This window comes from Pseudophryne corroboree, chromosome 2, assembly GCF_028390025.1.
Source record: "Pseudophryne corroboree isolate aPseCor3 chromosome 2, aPseCor3.hap2, whole genome shotgun sequence".
Classification (NCBI taxonomy): Eukaryota; Metazoa; Chordata; class Amphibia; order Anura; family Myobatrachidae; genus Pseudophryne; species Pseudophryne corroboree.
This window is the reverse complement of record NC_086445.1, coordinates 930,370,891-930,398,722: the sequence shown is the minus strand read 5'-3', so window position 1 is coordinate 930,398,722 and position 27,832 is coordinate 930,370,891. Positions and strand designations below refer to the sequence as shown.

The following is a 27,832-nucleotide window of genomic DNA, read 5'->3' as shown; positions in this document are numbered from 1 at the left end:
GGTTTTAAATCTCAGTGAGTCCTGCTGGCAACAGGCTCACTGCATCGAGGGACTTAGGGGAGAGATTTTCAACTCACCTGCGTGCAGGATGGATTGGAGTCTTAGGCTACTGGACATAGCTTCAGAGGGAGTCGGAACACAGGTCATCCTGGGGTTCGTCCCGGAGCCGCGCCGCCGACCCCCCTTACAGATGCTGAAGATCGGAGGTCCGGAAACAGGCGGCAGAAGACTCTTCAGTCTTCATGAAGGTAGCGCACAGCACGGCAGCTGTGCGCCATTGTTGCTACACACTTCTCACTGACCAGTCACGGAGGGTGCAGGGCGCTGCTGGGGGCGCCCTGGGCAGCAATATTAAATACCTTTAGTGGCAAAGAATACATCACATATAGCCATTAAGGCTATATGTATGTATTTAACCCAGGCCAGATTTCTCAAAACCCGGGAGAAAAGCCCGCCGGAAAAGGGGCGGAGCTTATTCTCCTCAGCACTCAGCGCCATTTTCCTGCTCAGCTCCGCTGTGAGGAAGGCTCCCAGGACTCTCCCCTGCACTGCACTACAGAAACAGGGTAACAGAGAAGGGGGGCATAAATTGGCGATATTTATATTTCTCTATCGTCCTAGTGGATGCTGGGGTTCCTGAAAGGACCATGGGGAATAGCGGCTCCGCAGGAGACAGGGCACAAAAAGTAAAGCTTTAGGATCAGGTGGTGTGCACTGGCTCCTCCCCCTATGACCCTCCTCCAAGCCTCAGTTAGATTTTTGTGCCCGGCCGAGAAGGGTGCAATCTAGGTGGCTCTCCTAAAGAGCTGCTTAGAAAAGTTTAGCTTAGGTTTTTTATTTTACAGTGAGTCCTGCTGGCAACAGGATCACTGCAACGAGGGACTTAGGGGAGAAGAAGTGAACTCACCTGCGTGCAGGATGGATTGGCTTCTTTGGCTACTGGACATTAGCTCCAGAGGGACGATCACAGGTACAGCCTGGATGGTCACCGGAGCCTCGCCGCCGGCCCCCTTGCAGATGCTGAAACGAGAAGAGGTCCAGAATCGGCGGCAGAAGACTCCTCAGTCTTCTTAAGGTAGCGCACAGCACTGCAGCTGTGCGCCATTTCCTCTCAGCACACTTCACACGGCAGTCACTGAGGGTGCAGGGCGCTGGGAGGGGGGCGCCCTGGGAGGCAAATGAAAACCTTTTTTGGCTAAAAATACCTCACATATAGCCTCCGGGGGCTATATGGAGATATTTAACCCCTGCCAGAATCCATTAAAGAGCGGGAGACGAGCCCGCCGAAAAAGGGGCGGGCCTATCTCCTCAGCACACAGCGCCATTTTCCCTCACAGAAAGGCTGGAGGGAAGGCTCCCAGGCTCTCCCCTGCACTGCACTACAGAAACAGGGTTAAAACAGAGAGGGGGGGCACTAATTTGGCGTTAGAAATATATAAAAGATGCTATAAGGGAAAACACTTATATAAGGTTGTCCCTATATAATTATAGCGTTTTTGGTGTGTGCTGGCAAACTCTCCCTCTGTCTCTCCAAAGGGCTAGTGGGTCCTGTCCTCTATCAGAGCATTCCCTGTGTGTGTGCTGTGTGTCGGTACGTGTGTGTCGACATGTATGAGGACGATGTTGGTGAGGAGGCGGAGCAATTGCCTGTAATGGTGATGTCACTCTCTAGGGAGTCGACACCGGAATGGATGGCTTATTTAGGGAATTACGTGATAATGTCAACACGCTGCAAGGTCGGTTGACGACATGAGACGGCCGACAAACAATTAGTACCGGTCCAGACGTCTCAGAAACACCGTCAGGGGTTTTAAAACGCCCGTTTACTTTAGTCGGTCGACACAGACACGGACACTGAATCCAGTGTCGACGGTGAATAAACAAACGTATTCCTTATTAGGGCCACACGTTAAGGGCAATGAAGGAGGTGTTACATATTTCTGATACTACAAGTACCACAAAAGAGGGTATTATGTGGGATGTGAAAAAACTACCGTAGTTTTTCCTGAATCAGATAAATTAAATGAAGTGTGTGATGATGCGTGGGTTCCCCCCGATAGAAAATTATGGGCGGTATACCCTTTCCCGCCAGAAGTTAGGGCGCGTTGGGAAACACCCCTTAGGGTGGATAAGGCGCTCACACGCTTATCAAAACAAGTGGCGGTACCGTCTATAGATAGGGCCGTCCTCAAGGAGCCAGCTGACAGGAGGCTGGAAAATATCATAAAAAGTATATACACACATACTGGTGTTATACTGCGACCAGCGATCGCCTCAGCCTGGATGTGCAGAGCTGGGGTGGCTTGGTCGGATTCCCTGACTAAAAATATTGATACCCTTGACAGGGACAGTATTTTATTGACTATAGAGCATTTAAAGGATGCATTTTCTATATATGCGAGATGCACAGAGGGATATTTGCACTCTGGCATCAAGAGTAAGTGCGATGTCCATATCTGCCAGAAGATGTTTATGGACACGACAGTGGTCAGGTGATGCAGATTCCAAACGGCACAAAGGTGTATTGCCGTATAAAGGAAGAGGAGTTATTTGGGGTCGGTCCATCGGACCTGGTGGCCACGGCAACTGCTGGAAAATCCACCGTTTTTACCCTAAGTCACATCTCTGCAGAAAAAGACACCGTCTTTTCAGCCTCAGTCCTTTCGTCCCTATAAGAGTCATATCTGCCCAGGGATAGAGGAAAGGGAAGAAGACTGCAGCAGGCAGCCCATTCCCAGGAACAGAAGCGTTCCACCGCTTCTGCCAAGCTCTCAGCATGACGCTGGGACCGTACAGGACCCCTGGATCCTACATGTAGTATCCCAGGGGTACAGATTGGAATGTCGAGACGTTTCCCCTTCGCAGGCTCCTGAAGTCTGGTTTACCAAGGTCTCCCTCCGACAAGGAGGCAGTATGGGAAACAATTCACAAGCTGTATTCCCAGCAGGTGATAATCAAATTACCCCTCCTACAACAAGAAAAGGGGTATTATTCCACATTATATTGTGGTACTGAAGCCAGAAGGCTAGGTGAGACCTATTCTAAATCTAAAAAAATTTGAACACTTACAAAGGTTCAAATCAAGATGGAGTCACTCAGAGCAGTGATAACGAACCAGGAAGAAGGGGACTATATAGTGTCCCGAGACATCAGGGATGCTTACCTCCATGTCCAAAATTTGCCCTTCTCACTAAGGGTACCTCAGGTTCGTGGTACGGAACTGTCACTATCAGTTTCAGACGCTGCCGTTTGGATTGTCCACGGCACCCCGGGTCTTTACCAAGGTAATGGCCGAAATGATGATTCTTCTTCGAAGAAAAGGCGTCTTAATTATCCCTTACTTGGACGATCTCCTGATAAGGGCAAAGTCCAGGGAACAGTTGGAGGTCGGAGTAGCACTATCTCGGATACTGCTACAACAGCACGGGTGGATTCTAAATATTCCAAAATCGCAGCTGATCCCGACGACAAGTCTGCTGTGCCTAGGGATGATTCTGGACACAGTCCAGAAAAAGGTGTTTCTCCCGGAAGAGAAAGCCAGGGAGTTATCCGAGCTAGTCAGGAACCTCCTAAAATCAGTGCATCATTGCACAAGGGTCCTGGTAAAGATGGTGACTTCCTACGAAGCAATTCCATTCGGCAGATTTCACGCAAGAATTTTTCAGTGGGATCTGCTGGACAAATGGTCCGGATCGCATCTTCAGATGCATCAGCGGATAACCCTATTTCTCTAACGTCCTAGTGGATGCTGGGAACTCCGTAAGGACCATGGGGAATAGCGGGCTCCGAAGGAGGCTGGGCACTCTAGAAAGATCTTAGACTACCTGGTGTGCACTGGCTCCTCCCACTATGACCCTCCTCCAAGCCTCAGTTAGATTTCGTGCCCGGCCGAGGTTGGATGCACACTAGGGGCTCTCCTGAGCTCTTAGAAAGTTATAGTCTTAGAATTTGTTCTTTTCAGTGAGACCTGCTGGCAACAGGCTCACTGCAGCGAGGGACTAAGGGGAGAAGAAGCGAACTCGCCTGCTTGCAGCCGGATTGGGCTTCTTAGGCTACTGGACACCATTAGCTCCAGAGGGATCGACCGCAGGCCCAGCCTTGATGTTCGGTCCCGGAGCCGCGCCGCCGTCCCCCTTACAGAGCCAGAAGCAAGAAGATGGTCCGGAAAATCGGCGGCATGAAGGCTCAGTCTTCACCAAGGTAGCGCACAGCACTGCAGCTGTGCGCCATTGCTCCTCATACACACTTCACACTCCGGTCACTGAGGGTGCAGAGCGCTGGGGGGGGGCGCTCTGAGGCAGCAATAAAAACACCTTGGCTGGCAAAAATACTTCAATATATAGCCCCAGGGGCTATATATGAGGTAAATACCCCTGCCAGAAGTCCATAAAAAACGGGAGAATAGGCCGCGAAAAAGGGGCGGAGCCTATCTCCTCAGCACACTGGCGCCATTTTCCCTCACAGCTCCGTTGGAGGGAAGCTCCCTGGCTCTCCCCTGCAGTCTACAAGGGTTAAAAAAAGAGAGAGGGGGCACTAAATTTAGGCGCAGTATACATTATATATATAGATATAAAGCTATAGGGGACATAACTCAGTTAGTCCCTGCAGTATATAGCGCTCTGGTGTGTGCTGGCATACTCTCACTCTGTCCCCCCAAAGGGCTTTTGTGGGTCCTGTCCTCGTTTAGAGCATTCCCTGTGTGTCTGCGGTGTGTCGGTACGGCTGTGTCGACATGTTGAATGAGGAGGCTTATATGGTGACGGAACAGAGGCCGATATATGTGATGTCGCCCCCTGTGGGGCCGACACCAGAGTGGATAGAGAGGTAAAAGGTATTAACCGACAGTGTCAACTCCTTACATAAAAGGGTGGATGACGTAACAGCTGTGGGACAGCCGGCTTCGCAGCCCGCGCCTGCCCAGGCGTCTCAAAGGCCATCAGGGGCTCAAAAACGCCCGCTCTCTCAGATGGCAGACACAGATGTCGACACGGAGTCTGACTCCAGTGTCGACAAGGTGGAGACATATACACAATCCAATCCGTGACTTGATCCCGGCAATAAAAAATGTGTTATACATTTCTGACTTTAACCTCTATAAATGGGTTTTAGGTTTGGGGAGAAAAAACAGGCAGTGTTTTGTTCCCCCATCAGATGAATAAATGAAGTGTGTGAAAACCGTGGGTTCCCCCGTTAAGAAACTGGTAATTTATAAAAAGTTACTGATGGCGTACCCTTTCCCGCCAGGAGGATAAGTTACGCTGGGAGATATCCCCTAGGGTGGATAAGGCGCTCACACGTTTGTCAAAAAAGGTGGCACTGCCGTCTTAGGATACGGCCACTTTAATAGGTACCTGTTGATAAAAAACAGGAGGCTATCCTGAAGTCTGTATTTACACACTCAGGTACTAGACTGAGACCTGCAGATAGTGCTGCTGCAGCGTGGTTGGTGACCCTGTCAAACAGGGATAATAGTTGGCAAACATAAAAACATATTAAAGACGTTGTCTTATATATGGGGGATGCACAGAGGGATATTTTGCCGGCTGGCATCCAAAATAAATGTAATGTCCATTCTGTCAGGAGGGTATTAGAGACCTGTCACTGGACAGGTGATGCTGACTTAAAAAGCGCATAGAGAGCCTTATAAGGGTGAGGAATTATTTGGGGATGGTCTCTGGGACCTCGTATCCACAGCAACTGCTGGGAAGAAATAATTTTACCTCAGGTTTCCTCACAGAAAAAGGTACAGTCCTTTCGGCTTCAGAAAAGCAAGCGGGTCAAATGGCGCTTCCTTTCTGTACAGAGACAAGGGTAGAGGGAAAAAGCTGCACCAGTCAGCCTGTTCCCAGAATCAAGATTCTTCCCCCGCCTCCTGTGAGTACACACCATGACGCGGGTGCTCCACAGGTGTAGCCAGGTACGGTGGGGGGCCGCCTCAAAAATTTCAGCAATTAGTGGGCTCGCTCACAGGTGGATCCCTGTTTCTTCCAAGTAGTATTTCAGGGGTACAAGCTGGAATTAGAGATGTCTCCCCCCAGCCGTTTCCTAAAATATGCCTTGCTGACAACTCCCTCAGGCAGGGAGGCTGTGCTAGAGGCAATTAATAAGCGGTATTCCCAGCAGGTAATACTCAAGGTGCCCCTACTTCAACAAGGACGGGGTTACTATTCCACACGGGTTGGGGTACCGAAACCGCATGGTTCGGTGTGACCCATTTTATATTAAAATCCTTGAACATAAAAAAAAAAAAAAAAAAATTCAAGTTCAAGATGGAATCGCTCAGGGCGGTTATTGCAAGCCTGGACGAGGGGGATTACATGGTATCCCGGGACATCAAGGATGCTTACCTACATGTCCCCATTTACCATCCTCGCCAGGAGTACCTCAGATTTGTGGTACAGGATTACCATTACCAAGTCCAGACACTGCCGTTTGGACTGTACATGGCACCGAGGGTGTTTTATCAAGGTAATGGCCGAAATGATGATACTCCTTCAAAAAAAAGGGAGTTGTAATTATCCCGTATTTGGACAATCTCGTTATAAGGGCGAGGTCCAAGGAGCAGTTGGTAGTCGGGGTAGCACTATTTTGGAAAGTGCTACAACAGCATAGGTGGATTCTAAACAGTCCAAAGTCACAGCTGGTTCCTATGACACGTCTACTGTTCCTGGGGATGGTTCTGGACATAAACCAGAAATAGTGTTTCTCCCGGAGGAGAAAGCCAAGGAGTTGTCATCTCTAGTCAGAGACCTCCTGAAACCAAAATAGGTAGCGGTGCATCATTGCACGCGAGTCCTGGGAAAAATGGTAGCTTCTTACGAAGCAATCCCATTAGGCAGGTTCCATACAAGAACTTTTCAGAGGGACCTGTTGGACAAGTGGTCCGGATCGCATCTTCCGATGCATAGGCTGATAACCCTGTCTTCAAGGACCAGGGTATCTCTACTGTGGTGGCTGCAGAGTGCCCATCTTCAAGAGGGCCGCAGGTTCGGCATACAGGACTAGGTCCTAGTGACCATGGATTCCAGCCTTTGAGGCTGGGGGGCAGTCACATAGGGAAGAAACTTCCAGGGACTTTGGTCAAGTCAGGTTATTTCCCTACACATAAATATTCTGGATCTGAGGGCCATTTAAAATGCCCTGAGGCCAGCAAGGCCTCTGCTTCAAAACCAGCCGGTACTGATCCAATCAGACAACATCACGGCAGTCGCCCATGTAATCAACAGGGCGGCACAAAAAGCAGGATGGCGATGGCAGAAGCCACAAGGATTCTCCGATAGGCGGAAAATCATGTGTTAGCACTGTCAGCAGTGTTCATTCCCGGAGTGGACAACTGGGAAGCAGATCTTCTCAACAGACACGACCTCCACCCGGGAGAATGGGGACTTCCTCCAGAAGTCTTCCAATAGGATTGTACACCATTGGGAAAGGCCACAGGTGGACATGATGGCGTCCGCCTTAACAAAAAGCTATAAAAGATATTGCTCCAGGTCAAGGGACCCTCAGGCGATAGCTATGGACGCTCTGGTAACACCGTGGGTGTACCAGTCGGTTTAGGTGTTCTCCCCTCTGCCTCTCATACCAAAGGTACTGAGAATAATAAGAAGGCGAGGAGTAAGAACGATACTCGTGGATGGCCAAGAAGAGCTTGGTACCCAGAACTTCAAGAATTTATATCAGAGGACCCATGGCCTCTGCCACTCAGTCAGGACCTGCGGCAGCAGGGGCCCTGTCTGTTCCAAGACTTACCGCGGCTGCGTTTGACGGCATGGCGGTTGAATGCCGGATCCTGAAGGAAAAGGGCATTCCGGAGGAAGTAATTCCTACGCTTACTAAAGCCAGGAAAGAGGTTACAGCAACTCATTATCACCGCATATGGCGAAAATATGTTGCATGGTATGAGGCCGAAAGGGCCCCAACAGAGGAATTTCAACTAGGTCGATTTCTGCATTTCCTGCAAGCAGGAGTGACTATGGGCCTTAAATTGGGTTCCATTAAGGTACAGATCTCGGCTCTGTCGATTTTCTTTCAAAAAAGAACTCGCTTCAGTACCTGAAGTTCAGACATTTATAAAAGGAGTGCTGCATAGTCAGCCCCCGTTTGTGCCTCCTGTGGCACCTTGGGATCTCAACGTGGTGTTGAGTTTTCTTAAAATCACATTGGTTTGAACCACTAAAAACCGTGGATCTGAAATATCTCACATGGAAGGTGGTTATGTTATTGGCCTTGGCTTCTGCCAGGCGAGTATCAGAATTGGCGGCTTTGTCTTGTAAAAGCCCTTATTTGATTTTCCATATGGATAGGGCAGAATTGAGGACTCGTCCCCAGTTTCTCCCTAAGGTGGTGTCAGCGTTTCACCTGAACCAGCCTATTTGGTGCCTGCGGCTACTAAGGATTTGGAGGACTCCAAGTTGCTAGACGTTGTCAGGGCCCTGAAAATATATGTTTCCAGGACGGCTGGAGTCAGAAAATCTGACTCGCTGTTTATCCTATATGCACCCAACAAGCTGGGTGCTCCTGCTCCTAAGCAGACTATTGCTCGTTGGATTTGTAGTACAATTCAGCTTGCACATACTGTGGCAGGCCTGCCACAGCCAAAATCTGTCAATGCCCATTCCACAAGGAAGGTGGGCTCATCTTGGGCGGCTGCCCGAGGGGTCTCGGCTTTACAACTTTGCCGAGCAGCTACTTGGTCAGGGGCAAACACGTTTGCAAAATTCTACAAATTGGATACCCTGGCTGAGGAGGACCTGGAGTTCTCTCATTCGGTGCTGCAGAGTCATCCGCACTCTCCCGCCCGTTTGGGAGCTTTGGTATAATCCCCATGGTCCTTACGGAGTTCCCAGCATCCACTAGGACGTTAGAGAAAATAAGAATTTACTCACCGGTAATTCTATTTCTCGTAGTCCGTAGTGGATGCTGGGCGCCCATCCCAAGTGCGGTTTATCTGCATTACTTGTACATAGTTGTTGTTAACTAAATCGGGTTACTGTTGAGCCATCTGTTGAGAGGCTCTATTGTTTCATACTGTTAACTGTGTTTCATATCACGAGTTGTACGGTGTGATTGGTGTGGCTGGTATGAGTCTTACCCGGGATTCAAAATCCTTCCTTATTGTGTACGCTCGTCCGGGCACAGTACCTAACTGAGGCTTGGAGGAGGGTCATAGTGGGAGGAGCCAGTGCACACCAGGTAGTCTAAGATCTTTCTAGAGTGCCCAGCCTCCTTCGGAGCCCGCTATTCCCCATGGTCCTTACGGAGTTCCCAGCATCCACTACGGACTACGAGAAATAGAATTACCGGTGAGTAAATTCTTATTATCCAAGGACAAGGGTGTCTCTCCTGTGGTGGTTACAGAGTGCTCATCTTCTAGAGGGCCGCAGATTCGGCATTCAGGATTGGATGCTGGTGACCACGGAGGCCAGCCCGAGAGGCTGGGGAGCAGTCACACAAGGAAAAAATTTCCAGGGAGTGTGATCAAGTCTGGAGACTTTTCTCCACATAAATATACTGGAGCTAAGGGTAAATTTATAATACTCTAAGCTTAGCAAGACCTCTGCTTCAAGGTCAGCCGGTATTGATCCAGTGGGAAAAACATCACGGCAGTCGCCCACGTAAATAGACAGGGCGACACAAGAAGCAGGAGGGCAATGGCAAAAACTGCAAGGACTTTTCGCTGGGCGGAAAATCATGTGATAGCACTGTCAGCAGTGTTTCATTCCGGGAATGGAAACTGGGAAGCAGACTTCCTCAGCAGGCACGACCTCCACCCGGCAGAGTGGAAACTTCATCGGGAAGTTTTCCACATGATTGTAAACCGTTGGGAAATACCAAAGGTGGACATGATGGCGTCCCGTCTGAACAAAAAACGGGACAGGTATTGCGCCAGGTTAAGAGACCCTCAGGCAATAGCTGTGGACGTTCTGGTAACACCATGGATGTACCAGTCGGTGTATGTGTTCCATCCTCTGCTTCTCATACCTAAGGTACTGAGACTTATAAGACGTAGAGGAGTAAGAACTATACTCATGGCTCCGGATTGGCCAAGAAGGACTTGGTACCCGGAACTTCAAGAGATGCTCACTGAGGACTTATGGCCTCTGCCGCTAAGAAGGGACTTGTTTCAGCAAGTACCATGTCTGTTCCAAGACTTACCGCAGCTGCGTTTGACGGCATGGCGGTGGAACGCCGGATCCTAAGGGAAAAAGGCATTCCGGAAGAGGTCATTCCTACCCTGGTCAAAGCCAGAAAGGAGGTGACCGCACAACATTATCACCACATGTGGCAAAAATATGTTGCGTGGTGTGAGGCCAGACAGGCCCCACGAAGAAATTTCAACTCGGTCGATTCCTGCATTTCCTGCAAACAGGAGTGTCTATGGGCCTCAAATTGGGGTCCATTAAGGTTCAAATTTCGGCCCTGTCGATTTTCTTCCAGAAAGAAGTGGCTTCAGTTCCTGAAGTCCAGAAGTTTGTCAAGGGAGTATTGCATATACAACCCCCTTTTGTGCCTCCAGTGGCACTGTGGGATCTCAACGTAGTTCTGGGATTCCTCAAATCACATTGGTTTAAAACCAGTCAAATCTGTGGATTTGAAGCATCTCACATGAAAAGTGACCATGCTCTTGGCCCTGGCCTGGACCAGGCGAGTGTCAAATTGGTGGTTTTTTTCTCAAAAAAAGCCCATATCTGGTTGTCCATTTGGACAGGGCAGAGCTGCGGACTCGTCCCCAGTTCTCTCCCTAAGGTGGTGTCAGTGTTTCACCTGAACCAGCTTATTTTGGTGCCTTGCGCCTACTAGGGACTTGGAGGACTCCAGGTTGCTAGATGTTGTCAGGGCCCTGTAAATATAGGTTCCAGGACGGATGGAGTCAGGAAAACTGACTTGCTGTTATCCTGTATGCACCCAACAAACTGGGTGCTCTTGCTTCTAAGCAGACTATTGCTAGTTGGATGTGTGATACAATTCAGCTTGCACATTCTGTGGCAGGCCTGCCACAGCCAAAATATGTAAATGCCCATTCCACAAGGAAGGTGGGCTTATCTTGGGCGGCTGCCCGAGGGGTCTCGGCTTTACAACTTTGCCGAGCGGCTATTTAGTCAGGGGCAAACACGTTGGTAAAATCCTACAAATTTGATACCCTGGCTAAGGAGGACCTGGAGTTCTCTCATTCGGTGCTGCAGAGTCATCCGCACTCTCCCGCCCGTTTGGAGCTTTGGTATTATCCCCATGGTCCTTTCAGGAACCCCAGCATCCACTAGGACGATAGAGAAAAGAAGAATTTACTTACCGATAATTCTATTTCTCGGAGTCCGTAGTGGATGCTGGGCGCCCATCCCAAGTGCGGATTATCTGCAATACTTGTACATAGTTACAAAAATCGGGTTATTATTGTTGTGAGCCATCTTTTCAGAGGCTCCGCTGTTATCATACTGTTAACTGGGTTCAGATCACAGGTTGTACAGTGTGATTGGTGTGGCTGGTATGAGTCTTACCCGGGATTCAAAATCCTTCCTTATTGTGTACGCTCGTCCGGGCACAGTATCCTAACTGAGGCTTGGAGGAGGGTCATAGGGGGAGGAGCCAGTGCACACCACCTGATCCTAAAGCTTTACTTTTTGTGCCCTGTCTCCTGCGGAGCCGCTATTCCCCATGGTCCTTTCAGGAACCCCAGCATCCACTACGGACTCCGAGAAATAGAATTATCGGTAAGTAAATTCTTATTATTAAAAGCGCTTATAACAAAAACAACACCTTTTAGGGTTGTTTATATACATTTATAGCGCTTTTGGTGTGTGCTGGCAAACTCTCCCTCTGTCTCCCCAAAGGGCTAAGGGGGTCCTGTCTTCGATTAGAGCATTCCCTGTGTGGCTGCTGTGTGTCGGTACGTGTGTGTCGACATGCATGAGGACGATGTTGGTGTGGAGGCAGAGCAATTGCCGGTAATGGTGATGTCACCCCCTAGGGAGTCGACACCGGAATGGATGGCTTTAGTTATGGAATTACGTGATAATGTTAGTACATTACAAAAGTCAGTAGACGAAATGAGACGGCCGGAAAACCAGTCAGTACCGGCTCAGGCGTCTCAGACACCGTCAGGGGCTGTAAAACGTCCCTTACCTCAGTCAGTCGACACGGGTACCGACACAGATGAATCTAGTGTCGACGGTGAAGAAACAAACGTATTTTCCAACAGGGCCACACGTTATATGATCACGGCAATGAAGGAGGCTTTGCAGATCTCTGATACTGCTGGTACCTCAAAAAGGGGTATTATGTGGGGGGTGAAAAAACTACCTGTAGCTTTTCCAGAATCAGAGGAATTGAATGACGTGTGTGATGAAGCGTGGGTTAACCCAGATAGAAAACTGCTAATTTCTAAGAAGTTATTGGCATTATACCCTTTCCCACCAGAGGTTAGGACGCGCTGGGAAACACCCCCTAGGGTGGATAAGGCGCTCACACGTTTATCAAAGCAAGTGGCGTTGCCGTCTCCTGATATGGCCGCCCTCAAGGATCCAGCGGATAGGAGGCTGGAAACTAACCTGAAAAGTATATACACTCATACTGGTGTTATACTGCGACCGGCAATAGCCTCAGCCTGGATGTGCAGTGCTGGGGTAGTGTGGTTGGATTCCCTGACTGAAAATATTGATACCCTGGATAGGGACAGTATTTTATTGACTCTAGAGCAATTAAAGGATGCGTTTCTTTATATGCGAGATGCTCAGAGGGATATTTGTACTCTAGCATCAAGAGTAAGTGCGATGTCCATATCTGCCAGAAGAAGTTTATGGACGCGACAGTGGTCAGGTGATGCGGATTCCAAAAGGCATATGGAAGTGTTGCCATATAAAGGAGAGGAATTATTTGGGGTCGGTCTATCGGATCTGGTGGCCACGGCAACTGCCGGCAAATCCACTTTTTTACCTCAGACCCCCTCCCAACAGAAAAAGACACCGTCTTTTCAGCCGCAGTCCTTTCGCTCCTATAAAAACAAGCGAGCAAAAGGACAGTCTTATCTGCCGCGAGGCAGAGGAAAGGGTAAGAGAGGGCAGCAAGCAGCCCCTGCCCAGGACCAGAAGCCCGCCCCGGGTTCTACAAAGCCATCAGCATGACGCTGGGGCTTTACAAGCGGACTCAGGAGCGGTGGGGGGTCGACTAAAGATTTTCAGCAATCAGTGGGCTCGCTCACAGGTGGACCCGTGGATCCTGCAGATAGTATCTCAGGGTTACATGTTGGAGTTCGAAAGGTCTCCCCCTCGCCGGTTCCTAAAGTCTGCTTTACCAACGTCTCCCTCAGAAAGGACGACGGTATTGGAAGCCATTCACAAGCTGTATTCTCAGCAGGTGATAGTCAAGGTACCCCTCCTACAACAGGGAAAGGGGTATTATTCCACACTATTTGTGGTACCGAAGCCGGACGGTTCGGTAAGACCTATTCTAAATCTGAAATCCTTGAACCTGTACATACAGAAATTCAAGTTCAAGATGGAGTCACTCAGAGCAGTGATAGCGAATCTGGAAGAAGGGGACTTCATGGTGTCCCTGGACATAAAAGATGCTTATCTGCATGTCCCAATTTACCCCTCACACCAAGGGTATCTCAGGTTCGTGATACAAGACTGTCATTATCAGTTTCAAACGCTGCCGTTTGGTTTGTCCACGGCCCCTCGGGTCTTTACCAAGGTAATGACCGAAATGATGGTTCTTCTACGAAGAAAAGGCGTATTAATTATCCCTTACTTGGACGATCTCCTGATAAGGGCAAAGTCCAGAGAACAGCTGGAAGTCGGTGTAGCACTAACCCAAGTAGTGCTTCAGCAACAGGGGTGGATTCTGAATCTTCCAAAATCTCAATTGACCCCGACAACACGTCTGCTGTTCCTGGGAATGATTCTGGACACTGTTCAGAAAAAGGTGTTTCTCCCGGAGGAGAAAGCAAGGGAGTTATCCGAACTGGTCAGGAACCTCCTAAAATCAGGAACTGTGTCAGTACATCAATGCACAAGAGTCCTGGGAAAGATGGTGGCTTCTTACGAAGCAATTCCATTCGGCAGATTCCATGCACGAACATTTCAGTGGGATCTGCTGGACAAATGGTCCGGATCGCATCTGCACATGCATCAGCGGATAACACTGTCACCAAGAACAAGGTTGTCTCTCCTGTGGTGGTTGCAGAGTGCCCATCTGTTAGAGGGCCGCAGGTTCGGCATACAGGACTGGGTCCTGGTGACTACGGATGCCAGCCTACGGGGCTGGGGAGCAGTCACACAGGGAAGAAACTTCCAGGGTGTATGGTCAGACCTGGAGACGTCTCTTCACATAAATATACTGGAGCTAAGAGCGATATACAATGCTCTAAGCTTGGCAAAACCGCTGCTTCAGGGTCAGCCGGTGTTGATCCAGTCGGACAACATCACGGCAGTCGCCCACGTAAACAGACAAGGCGGCACGAGAAGCAGAAGAGCAATGACAGAAGCTGCAAGGATTCTTCGCTGGGCGGAAAATCATGTCATAGCACTGTCAGCAGTGTTCATCCCGGGAGTGGACAACTGGGAAGCAGACTTCCTCAGCAGACACGACCTTCACCCGGGAGAGTGGGGACTTCATCCGGAAGTTTTCCACATGATTGTGAACCGTTGGGAAAAACCAAAGGTGGATATGATGGCGTCTCGCCTCAACAAAAAACTGGACAGATATTGCGCCAGGTCAAGAGACCCTCAGGCAATAGCTGTGGACGCTCTGGTAACACCATGGGTGTACCAGTCAGTGTATGTGTTTCCTCCTCTGCCTCTCATACCAAAGGTACTGAGAATTATTCGGAAAAGGGGAGTAAGAACAATACTAGTGGCTCCGGATTGGCCAAGAAGAACTTGGTATCCGGAACTTCAAGAGATGCTCACGGAGGATCCGTGGCCTCTACCTCTAAGAAGGGATCTGCTTCAGCAGGGACCTTGTATGTTCCAAGACTTACCGCGACTGCGTTTGACGGCATGGCGGTTGAACGCCGGATTCTAAAAGAAAAGGGCATTCCAGAGGAAGTTATTCCTACCTTGATTAAGGCTAGGAAGGAAGTGACCGCACAACATTATCACCGCATTTGGAGAAAATATGTTGCGTGGTGTGAAGCCAAGAAGGCCCCAACGGAAGAATTTCAATTGGGTCGATTCTTACATTTCCTGCAGGCAGGATTGTCTATGGGCCTAAAATTGGGGTCTATTAAAGTTCAAATTTCGGCCTTATCAATCTTCTTCCAGAAGGAATTGGCTTCAGTGCCTGAAGTACAAACTTTTGTCAAGGGTGTACTACATATACAGCCCCCGATTGTGCCCCCAGTGGCACCGTGGGATCTAAACGTAGTTTTGGATTTTCTCAAATCTCATTGGTTTGAGCCTCTCAAATCTGTAGATTTGAAGTATCTTACATGGAAAGTAACCATGCTACTGGCCCTGGCTTCAGCCAGGAGAGTTTCAGAGTTGGCGGCTTTATCGTACAAAAGCCCATATCTGATTTTCCATTCGGACAGGGCAGAACTGCGGACACGTCCTCATTTTCTCCCTAAGGTGGTTTCGGCTTTTCACTTGAACCAGCCTATTGTGGTGCCTGCGGCTACTAGCGACTTGGAGGACTCCAAGTTACTGGACGTTGTCAGAGCATTAAAAATATATATTTCAAGGACAGCTGGAGTCAGAAAATCTGACTCGTTGTTTATATTGTATGCACCCAACAAGATGGGTGCTCCTGCGTCTAAGCAGACGATTGCGCGTTGGATCTGTAGCACAATCCAACTTGCACATTCTGTGGCAGGCCTGCCACAGCCTAAATCTGTAAAGGCCCACTCCACAAGGAAGGTGGGCTCATCTTGGGCGGCTGCCCGAGGGGTCTCGGCATTACAACTTTGCCGAGCAGCTACGTGGTCAGGGGAGAACACGTTTGTAAAATTTTACAAATTTGATACTCTGGCTAAGGAGGACCTGGAGTTCTCTCATTCGGTGCTGCAGAGTCATCCGCACTCTCCCGCCCGTTTGGGAGCTTTGGTATAATCCCCATGGTCCTGACGGAGTCCCCAGCATCCACTAGGACGTTAGAGAAAATAAGAATTTACTTACCGATAATTCTATTTCTCATAGTCCGTAGTGGATGCTGGGCGCCCATCCCAAGTGCGGATTGTCTGCAATACTTGTACATAGTTATTGTTACAAAAATCGGGTTATTATTATTGTTGTGAGCCATCTTTTCAGAGGCTACTTCGTTTGTTATCATACTGTTAACTGGGTTCAGATCACAAGTTGTACAGTGTGATTGGTGTGGCTGGTATGAGTCTTACCCGGGATTCAAGATCCTTCCTTATTGTGTACGCTCGTCCGGGCACAGTACCTAACTGAGGCTTGGAGGAGGGTCATGGGGGGAGGAGCCAGTACACACCATGTGATCCTAAAAGCTTTCTTTAGATGTGCCCTGTCTCCTGCGGAGCCGCTATTCCCCATGGTCCTGACGGAGTCCCCAGCATCCACTACGGACTATGAGAAATAGAATTATCGGTAAGTAAATTCTTATTTTTTTTTTTAAAGTTTTATTTAACATACTTTAAAAAGTCTTTTTTTTTTTAGAATATTTAAATATTACATTATGCATATCTGCAGAACGGATCTACTCGTCAAAAACTGGGGAACACAGTGGGGCGGTGTGGTTGCATGTGATCTGACCATGCCAGTTAATTGGTTAATGGGTGCCCAAAACTTGAATAGATTAGTTGGACACCCATTAATGTGCGCAATGTAAAAATAATTGAATTCCCCCCCTATGAGTATTGTGCCATGCTGTTTGACTTGTAAAATGCCCGTGCTGTTTAGGATTTAATCCTTGATGTTTTCTAATGCTAGGTACACACCTAGGGGCCAATTCAATTGTTTTGGGCATCTAAAAATCCTGTCTAAACGGGACTGTTTAGACATCCAAACAATTGTCAGTATTCAATTAATGTTTGGGCACACATGCATTTCGCACCCAAACAGACCGTGTTTAGCCTTCTAAAATGGCTAAACCCATGTAAACTCTTGCTTTGGGTGTCCAAACGCCCTGAGCCGAGTTTGCACCTGTTTTTTTCTTGCATCTCAGGAGGCTGTGAGAAAAATTTGTGTCCTTCCCGGCTGCTGGGTGCTCGAACGGCAGAACAATTGAATTGCTGCCATCGTGTGCCATCTAGTGGCGGCCGTGAAAAAAACAATTGACTTATCTGTCCAATCTGTCTGGTTGATATGAAAATCAGTCAAAAACGGTTGTTCGGATAAATTGGATTTAACCGACTTCCGGTTCCGGCGCGCGGATGAGCGGCTGCTGAAGGAGACTGCTCCGCCAAGCCGGCTACCCTGCCTTCCCTTTACAAGGCTGTTAAGCCTCTCTACAACCGCCCGCACCACAGGCGATTGCGGGAGACAGGTGCCGCTGTATGGAACGGTACTTGTCCGTCATTCCCGGCAAAATGCCCAACAAGAAGGAGAAGGAGCTGAGAGGCACACAAGTTAAAATGGCTCTGGACGCTGTATCCGCACGGCAGCAACATGAGGGGGCTCAACGTGGCACAGAGGATGGCTCCCACTCGGCGCAGTCAGCGGATTCGGACGAATCGTTGGAGGAGGACTCCCCTCAGGTCCGGCAAGCTAAAGGTGGGAGTGCTGAGGCACAGGCAGTGGGGGCATTGCTTACTAATAAAACACGGCAGATCCCAGTGACACAATTCGATCACACTGACATGGTGCAGGCTATTAAACAAGCTATTAGCCCGATGTTCAAAGAACAAACCACTGATATCAATAATCAATTAGCACGCTTAACACAGAAGGTCCTTGGTATAGAACAACGTCTTGGAGAGACATTTGCTGATGTGGCTAATCTCAAGAAATCTACATCTAAAAACACGAAAGATATTTTACAACTGCACAACAAGATCCAAGATTTAGAGAACAGATCACGAAGAGGGAATTTAAGGATCATAGTCCTACCGGAAACGGTTAAAGGCCAAGAGTTATTTGATTTTATAAAAAAGTCGCTGCCAGCTTTACTTCAAGTGGAAGATAGATGCTCTGATTTGATCATTGAACGAGCCCCTAGATTAGGCCCAATTAGACCACAAGAGGGAGCCAGACCAAGGGCGGTGATATTTAAACCTCTGAATTTTCTTCACAAAGAATTAATGTGGTCTGCATCTCGCAAGATAAAGCAGCTTACATGGGATGGGCATAAAATTCTTTTATTTCAAGATTACTCGGCAGAGCTGTCAAAGGCCAAACGTGATTTTGCCCCTATATGCTCCCGTCTTATCCAGGAGAATAGGAAATTTGCCCTCTTGTACCCGGCACGGCTGCGCATATACCAGGGTTCTCAATTCGTTGACTTTTTGTCTCCCAATGATGCGGAAGCATACCTTAAAGAAGCATCGGAGGCTGGAGCGAATAATTCCAGGATGTCTGATTGTGAATAATCCCGCAGATAATGCCGGCAGGTCTCTCTCTGAAGGACCGTTTGAGACCCTTGTTACCTCTTTACTTCAAAAAGATTTGTGACTGGAAGGGTGCGCTCCTCGCATAGTAAATTCTTTTGCCTAGAATGTGTTGGAAATTATGTGCAGTGCACCCTCCTTATGATTAGTATGCATACTTTACTGGGTCAATTTGGCTTTGGATATTACTTGTGCCTTCGCTAGCGGGGGTATGATGAGCATCTAATTTACCAATTAGTGTTACAAAATGCCTATTTACGGTGATTTACATTTTAAGCTTGCTTATTGCAGTAGGTGATTTTCAATAGCGGTCTTCAGCCTCCCCCTCTTCTCCTCCTCCCCCCTTCCCCCCTTCACTCGCTGATTGGAAAAGCTGAATGACTAATATATGGATAGATGCTGTATAGGTTTCTGTTAAGTGTTTATAGGGTTCGTGGTATGTCTGCGGCGGAGTGTTACATTTGCTGGATTCCATCCTAGGCGACAGGAGTCGCTTATTATAGGTGGAAGTGTTCCCAATGTTACTGTTTTGTATTGTTTTGTTATTTTTCTTTTTTCATTTACTGATGTGTTTGGACGCCGCATGGCGTTCTCCTTTTCCCTTTCTCTCCCAGTCATCTCCATCTGTTCCTAATACAGTAGTCTCTGACTTTGCTGATCTCACTGCCTTGATCTTTTATATACTTGACTGGTTGTCCCCGATTGCTCGAGATGACAAGATGACATGGCTCTACACATAGGCACTTGGAATGTAGGGGGGCTAAATTCCCCAAATAAGTGCAAGTGTGTTCTTCTATATTTGAAAAAGTTGCGTTTAGATATTGTATCTTTACAGGAGACTCATTTACTGCAAAGTGATATACACAGACTGAATATTCTAGGCTGGAGGGTGCTGATGTCGGCCTCTTACAACTCAAAGTCAAGGGGGGTCGCGGTTATTGCGCGCGCCTCACTCCAAATTGAGGTCTCAGACGTCACTATTGATCCAATGGGTCGATATGTGTTGGGTAAGATGTCTTATGAAAAAATGCCCTTTGTATGTGCTTCTGTATATGCGCCTAACGTATATTCCCGACACTTTTTGACTAAACTTATTTCAGTACTAATGCCACACTCTCATATGCCCTTAGTGATTGGAGGAGACCTTAATCTAATATCCCTTGCGTTTCTTGACAAACAACCTACCACATCTCTTAGGGTTCAGGTTCCTAAATTCGGGGTCCCAGAATTTGCTAAGAACTTAAACATGCTAGATACATGGCGTACATTGCACCCAACCGTCAGAGTATTCATGCTTGTCAGCGTCAACGGGGCGAATGTCGCGGATAGACTATATGTTGGCTTCAGTTTCTCTCTTACCACAGTTGGCGGGGGCGAAAATGGAGCCAATAACAATTTCAGATCACGCGGTTGTTTGGATACAGTTGCAGATATCTTTGGATAGAGGTAACTCCATTCGCTGGAGGTGCCCCTCGACACTGCACACTTCTCGAACACTAAGAGATTTGGTCCTAAAATCCTTGAACGAGTTTGAGATAGATAATAGTGAAACAAAACTGTCAAATCCCGTACTTTACTGGCAAGCCTTTAAGGCGACGCTTAGAGGGGTCATCATTTCCTACACTGCCTCACAGAGGAGGCAAGCCCTCTCCCAATTCACCCAGGCGCAGGATACGCTGTCGTCCTCATTTCAGCTATATAAATCAAACCCATCGGTAGACACTAAAACCTCCTATAACAAGGCCAGGCACCATTTTGAAAATCTGTTTATTAAAATGGAGGCGTCTTATACCTTTGTAACAGGATGTAAATATCATAGATACGCAAATAAATCAGGGAAACTCCTAGCTAATTTATTAAAAGGTCAACGCAGACCGCCTACGGTCTACCCACTCAAGAGAGGAGACGGGACCACGACAGCATCTAACGCTCAGGTAGCAGAGGTGATGAGAGATTTCTATACCTCGTTATATTCAGCACCACTGACTGCTGTACCTCAGACCACATCTTTTTGGGAGGGCTTGCCTATCCCGCAGCTATCGTCACCTATGGGTGATACCCTGATTTCAAAGGTTACTACAGAGGAGATTGCCTCGGTGATCTCTACCTTAAAATTGGGGAAAGCCCCAGGCCCGGATGGTCTTACCCCGGAATTATATAAACTTTTGTCTCCCAGTATTATACCTATGCTAGAGTTGGTTTTTAACTCCATTTTAGACTCTGGAGAACTACCATTACATTATAACTCAGCGTTAATTAGAGTTCTCCTTAAATCAGGCAGAGACCCCTCAGATCCTGGTTCATATAGACCTATTTCTTTATTAAATATTGAGTATAAAATGCTAACTAAAATACTGGCAAACCGCTTAAAACAACTTCTTCCTAGACTTATTCATGAAGATCAAACGGGTTTTGTGAAGGGTAGAGATTCTACGATTAGTGTGAGAAGGGTTTTATTGGCGATGGGTGGTTCCCAGGGTACTGTGTCGGTAGCCCCACGTGCTATCTTGTCCCTGGATGCGGAGAAGGCGTTTGACATGGTGCTCTGGGACCACCTATATGATGTCTTAGAGCGTTTTGCCTTTCCGGCTAAGTTCGTGAGATTTCTAAAGACTCTATATACACTACCTAAATCACAGCTGATATGTAACAGCTTTCTTTCAGACCCATTCACAATACAGAGGGGCACCCGTTAGGGATGTCCCTTGTCCCCTTTGTTGTTCATTTTAGCTCTGGAGCCCTTAGCTATTGCCATAAGACAAAACCCTTTATATCAAGGGATCATGATTGGGGACAGAGACCTTCGGGTCTCACTGTTCGCAGACGATATGCTCCTGTATATTACCAATCCTGCTCACTTGATACCGGTAGTTTTAGATTTGATCTCTCAATTTGGGACAATATCAGGGTATAAAATAAATGTAACCAAATCAGAGTTACTATTTATTGATGGAAATGGCCAGAACTCCATGAGGGGGGGTAATACCTGGAACATAAAGATCATGTCTTCCCATCTAAAGTATCTTGGTATCATTATAGCGAATACCTTATCTACAATATATAACTTGAATTTTGGTCAAATGATTTTAAAAATGGAAAAATCTATAGAACAATGGCACGACCTCCCTTTATCGCTTCTGGGTGGAATCTCGGTGGTAAAATCTATCTTCTTGCCTAAACTGTTATACCATATGCAAATGCTGCCCATTAAACTGTCAAAGAAAGACATTTCTCATGTTGATAAGATTTGCTCCAAGTTTATTTGGAAGTCGAAAAAACCTAGAATCGCATCCTGGAAATTAAGATGCCCAAAAGCAGCGGGGGGTTTGGGCTTACTCGATCTTATGCAATACTCGAGAGCACTCCTATTCCGGTACGCGCTTGACTGGTTGACAGAAGGTAGTAAATTCACTGACTTTGGGTTGGAACGGGGCTATTTTCATCCATACTCCCCAGGAGCGCTATTGCTCGCCCGAAAAGATCTTGTCCCTAAAAATATCCGTGCTAATTTCTTATTTAAAGATATTTACGAGTCTTGGAGAGCAGTGAACAAAACATTAGACAGACGACTGGTTAGAAAACAATGGGGTCGATTCTATTCGGCAACTTAAGAATAGCGCCGGGAATTAGCTCCCGACGCTATTCAATTCAGCTGCTAGTGACCCGCAATTGTCGGGAATTCTTCTCTCATCCCCGGGGGATGAGAGAAGAAACCCGACAAAAGTGCTGCCTCGCGGCCGGCGCGAGGCTGATTCTGTCGGGAATCAGCATCGCCGCGGGTAGTTAAGTCGGAGATTGCCCGTTCTCCCGACAAAACTACCTGTTAAGTCGGCGAGAACGGGACATCGCCGACTTAACTGGAGCTTAATTGAATAGCGTCGGGAGCTAATTCCCGGCGCTATTCTTAAGTTGCCGAATAGAATCGACCCCAATGGATACCACTGTGGGGAAACCCCGCCTTTGTGCCTTGGTTGGAGACCTCGGCTTGCCGCAGATTATTCGATAAGGGTTTGCGGGCTGCTTCTCAGGTTTTCGACCCGGGGGGCAAAGTTAAGCCATTTAGAGTCTTACAAGCTGAGTTTAACCTTCCTAGTAGTAGCTTGTTCCCTCTGATGCAAGTGACTCATTACGCCTTGTCCATAACCACAAAGTCAGATCAAGATATGAACGCAGATCCTTTACAACACATTGTTTCTCTAACGTCCTAAGTGGATGCTGGGGACTCCGTCAGGACCATGGGGAATAGCGGCTCCGCAGGAGACAGGGCACAAAAGTAAAAGCTTTAGGATCAGGTGGTGTGCACTGGCTCCTCCCCCTATGACCCTCCTCCAAGCCTCGGTTAGATTTTTGTGCCCGGCCGAGAAGGGTGCAATCTAGGTGGCTCTCCTAAAGAGCTGCTTAGAGTAAAAGTTTGTTAGGTTTTTTATTTTCAGTGAGTCCTGCTGGCAACAGGCTCACTGCTACGAGGGACTTAGGGGAGAGAAGTGAACTCACCTGCGTGCAGGATGGATTGGCTTCTTAGGCTACTGGACACCATTAGCTCCAGAGGGAGTCGGAACACAGGTCTCACCCTGGGGTTCGTCCCGGAGCCGCGCCGCCGACCCCCTTGCAGATGCCGAAAAGTGAAGAGGTCCAGAAACGGCGGCAGAAGACTCTTCAGTCTTCATAAGGTAGCGCACAGCACTGCAGCTGTGCGCCATTGTTGTCAGCACACTTCATAGCAGCGGTCACTGAGGGTGCAGGGCGCTGGGGGGGGCGCCCTGGGCAGCAATGATAGTACCTTATTCTGGCTAAAAATACATCACATATAGCCCCTGGGGGCTATATGGATGTATTTAACCCCTGCCAGGTCTCAGAAAAACGGGAGAAGAAGCCCGCCGAAAAGGGGGCGGGGCCTATTCTCCTCGGCACACAGCGCCATTTTCCCTCACAGAAATGCTGGTGGGAAGGCTCCCAGGCTCTCCCCTGCACTGCACTACAGAAACAGGGTTAAAACAGAGAGGGGGGGCACTTATTTGGCGATATGTATATATATATTAAAATGCTATAAGGGAAAAACACTTATATAAAGGTTGTCCCTGTATAATTATAGCGTTTTTGGTGTGTGCTGGCAAACTCTCCCTCTGTCTCCCCAAAGGGCTAGTGGGGTCCTGTCCTCTATCAGAGCATTCCCTGTGTGTGTGCTGTGTGTCGGTACGTGTGTGTCGACATGTATGAGGACGATGTTGGTGAGGAGGCGGAGCAATTGCCTGAAATGGTGATGTCACTCTCTAGGGAGTCGACACCGGAATGGATGGCTTATTTAAGGAATTACGTGATAATGTCAACACGCTGCAAGGTCGGTTGACGACATGAGACGGCCGGCAAACAAATTAGTACCTGTCCAGGCGTCTCAAACACCGTCAGGGGCTGTAAAACGCTCATTTACCTCAGTCGGTCGACACAGACACGGACACTGACTCCAGTGTCGACGGTGAAGAAACAAACGTATTTTCCTTTAGGGCCACACGTTACTTGTTAAGGGCAATGAAGGAGGTGTTACATATTTCTGATACTACAAGTACCACAAGAAGGGTATTATGTGGGGTGTGAAAAAACTACCTGTAGTTTTTCCTGAATCAGATAAATTAAATGAAGTGTGTGATGATGCGTGGGTTTCCCCCGATAGAAAATTATTGGCGGTATACCCTTTCCCGCCAGAAGTTAGGGCGCGTTGGGAAACACCCTTTAGGGTGGATAAGGCGCTCACACGCTTATCAAAACAAGTGGCGGTACCGTCTCCAGATAGGGCCGCCCTCAAGGAGCCAGCTGAGAGGCTGGAAAATATCCTAAAAAGGTATATACACACATACTGGTGTTATACTGCGACCAGCGATCGCCTCAGCCTGGATGTGCAGCGCTGGGGTGGCTTGGTCGGATTCCCTGACTGAAAATATTGATACCCTTGACAGGGACAGTATTTTATTGACTATAGAGCATTTAAAGGATGCATTTCTATATATGCGAGATGCACAGAGGGATATTTGCACTCTGGCATCAAGAGTAAGTGCGATGTCCATATCTGCCAGAAGATGTTTATGGACAGGACAGTGGTCAGGTGATGCAGATTCCAAACGGCACATGGAAGTATTGCCGTATAAAGGGGAGGAGTTATTTGGGGTCGGTCCATCGGACCTGGTGGCCTCGGCAACAGCTGGAAAATCCACCTTTTTTACCCCAAATCACATCTCAGCAGAAAAAGACACCGTCTTTTCAGCCTCAGTCCTTTCGTCCCCATAAGGGCAAGCGGGCAAAAGGCCAGTCATATCTGCCCAGGGATAGAGGAAAGGGAAGAAGACTGCAGCAGGCAGCCCATTCCCAGGAACAGAAGCCCTCCACAGCTTCTGCCAAGTCCTCAGCATGACGCTGGGGCCGTACAAGCGGACTCAAGTGCGGTGGGGGGTTGTCTCAAGAGTTTCAGCGCGTAGTGGGCTCACTCGCAAGTGGACCCCTTGATCCTACAAGTAGTATCCCAGGGGTACAGACTGGAAATTCGAGACGTCTCCCCCTCGCAGGCTCCTGAAGTCTGCTTTACCAACGTCTTCCTCCGACAGGGAGGCAGTATTGGAAACAATTCACAAGCTGTATTCCCAGCAGGTGATAATCAAAGTACCCCTCCTACAACAAGGAAAGGGGTATTATTCCACACTATATTGTGGTACTGAAGCCAGACGGCTCGGTGAGACCTATTCTAAATGGGAAATCTTTGAACACTTACATACAAAGGTTCAAATCAAGATGGAGTCACTCAGAGCAGTGATAGCGAACCAGGAAGAAGGGGACTATATGGTGTCCCTGGACATCAAGGATGCTTACCTCCATGTCCCAAATTGCCCTTCTCACCAAGGGTACCTCAGGTTCGTGGTACGGAACTGTCACTATCAGTTTCAGACGCTGCCGTTTGGATTGTCCACGGCACCCCGGGTCTTTACCAAAGTAATGGCCAAAATGATGATTCTTCTTCAAAGAAAAGGCGTCTTAATTATCCCTTACTTGGACGATCTCCTGATAAGGGCAAGGTCCAGAGAACAGTTGGAAGTCGGAGTAGCACTATCTCAAGTAGTTCTACGACAGCACGGGTGGATTCTAAATTTCTCCTTCATCCACTAGGGGCCACTGGAGTGTAGTTACAATGGGGAGATAGTAGGTGGTATTGGTAGCTGGCACTTTAAAAATTCTCACACTGTGGCTAGCTCCTCCCCTACTATCTCCCCTCCAAGCCAGTCTTAGTTAAGTGCCCGAGGTAGCTGGTTCACTTGGGTTTAGCTGAAGAATTTTCTTCTTTTTTCTTTATTATTTTATTTTTCTTACACACACTCACAGACTGGCAGCTCTGCCACTGCCAGTCTGCACCGTGGGAGCTGCCGGCGGGGTCCCATCGCAGCTGCGTGCGGCTAGGGATGGGCCCCGGCTGAGGGAGACACTGAGCTCTCCTGAGTTGGCGGACACCGCTGCGTGCGGCGCGTGTCGCGGCCACTCCATCCAGCAGAAGATTCCGGCAGCATGGCAGCGGTGAGTATCAAAAAATGGTCGGACACCGCTGCGTGCGGCTTGTGTCGGGACCACCCCACCACAGAAGATTCCGGCTGGACGCCGCTGCGTGCGGCGTGTGTCGGGGCCGATCCACCAAGAACACAGTGGTGAGTGAAGTATACTTTATTTGTGGTGGCTATGTATGTTTTTAGAGCAATGCACTGTTTATTGTTGTACAACCCACTCCAGAAGGGCTCTCTGGGGCTGTAATGTACTTTATTGTATCCTTACCTGTCCTCCTCATGGAGAAACAGACAGGATGATTGGGGGAGGCTGAGTATGTGTTTATACAACCCTGACTGAAAAACGGGTGTGTGTCATTCTGATAACCCTCTGCTCCCCCAGCTCCCCGCACCCCCCGCACAGATCCCCACTCAGCGCGACTCACAGAGCCGGCACAGGGATCCCGCTCGAGCGCAAAGCAATGTTTAAATTTGGCGCCTTGTACGGAGGGGGCGGAGCTAAGTCCCGCTCTGTAAAGCGAGCTCAGCGCTCCCTGCTCCCAGGCGGCGACTCGCGCTCTGTTCAGCGCAACACTCCCCGGCGGCGGCTAGCAGATACAGGGCTCTACTAGCGCTGTATAGCGGGCTCAGCGCTCAGCGCTCCCCGGCGGTGACTCGCAGGCCCAGCGGAGGGTACAGCTCGCTTCCCGCTTAGTTTTGCAATAAGGCGCCATAGCCGGGGGGCGGAGCTAACTCCTGCTCTGTACAGCGGGCTCAGCATTCTCCGCTCCCCGGCCACTGTTATAGTGTAATAGGCATTTATGTGAGTTAAATGGGGAGAATGTGATATAGTCAGAGTGGCTCAGCACTAATCCAGTTATCCACTATATAGATTTTATCGCATAGCCCAGAGGAGTTTCACTCTGGCGGCCATTTCCTCCCTGCACAGACCTGGCTTCATATTTGCAGTGTCTCCTATAGCCCAGTGGGCTAATCTTGCATACTCAGAGACAAATACAAATAAAGTCCCAGGTATATTAACAGTTAACCTGCTTTACTCAGCGGGCTCCCAGGTCTCCCCGTCGCTAGGCAACAGCTCTGGGATTTGTAACTTTTCGATACTTCAGGCTGCTGAAATATAGATACATTCCTCCTGCAGTAGAGTCCTCTACCCAGCATTTTCCTACTTGCAAATCAGGGAACCTGCTCTATTACAGTAGCTGGGACTCAGCTCAATAATAATTAAAAGGATCTACTGTGCAGTATTTATTTACCTACGGTGTGTGTGTATATATACATATATAGTTATGTTTGTGCATGTATATATATAGATATATATATTTAAGTGCGTGTAGGTATGTATATAGATAAATCCATAAAATACCAGATATAGGGGATAAAAGCCTACGGCCACACCACCCTGAACACGCCCGATCTCGTCTGATCTCGGAAACTAAGCAGGGTCAGGCCCGGTTAGTACTTGGATGGGAGACCGCCTGGGAATACCAGGTGCTGTAGGCTACTTCCGCAATGTTTTCTATTAACAACATCTTGCACATAACATTTTCCCCCATCTTTCTCACAGGCTGGTCACCATTTTGAAAAGCCAGCGGAACCTCAGAGAAACATCTGGTGCACCTTAATTAGCGGTACACTAAATACAGGGCGGGGTGTTGCCTTCCCTTTATTATTCCTTGTTGTCACTAGTTACTAATGCTATTTGTAATTGTGGAATGCGTGTAAGGCATCAGACAAATAGCGCTGCGGCTCAGTACGCTAGTAGCGGGTATCTGAATAGGGGTTTGACTCCAAACAA

The 27,832-nt window shown here is 48.4% G+C and overlaps 1 protein-coding gene and 1 non-coding gene across 7 annotated transcripts in view; both read left to right on the top strand.

Annotated features, from left to right (window-relative positions):
- The window catches only part of ZFX (zinc finger protein X-linked), a 139,354-nt gene that overhangs the window by 7,225 nt on the left and 104,297 nt on the right, over positions 1-27,832 (top strand). The gene's annotated exons all lie outside the window — the stretch shown is intronic.
- Positions 27,419-27,537, top strand: LOC135052459 (5S ribosomal RNA). The gene has a single exon (XR_010242228.1). It is a non-coding gene; the product is annotated as a 5S ribosomal RNA (ribosomal RNA).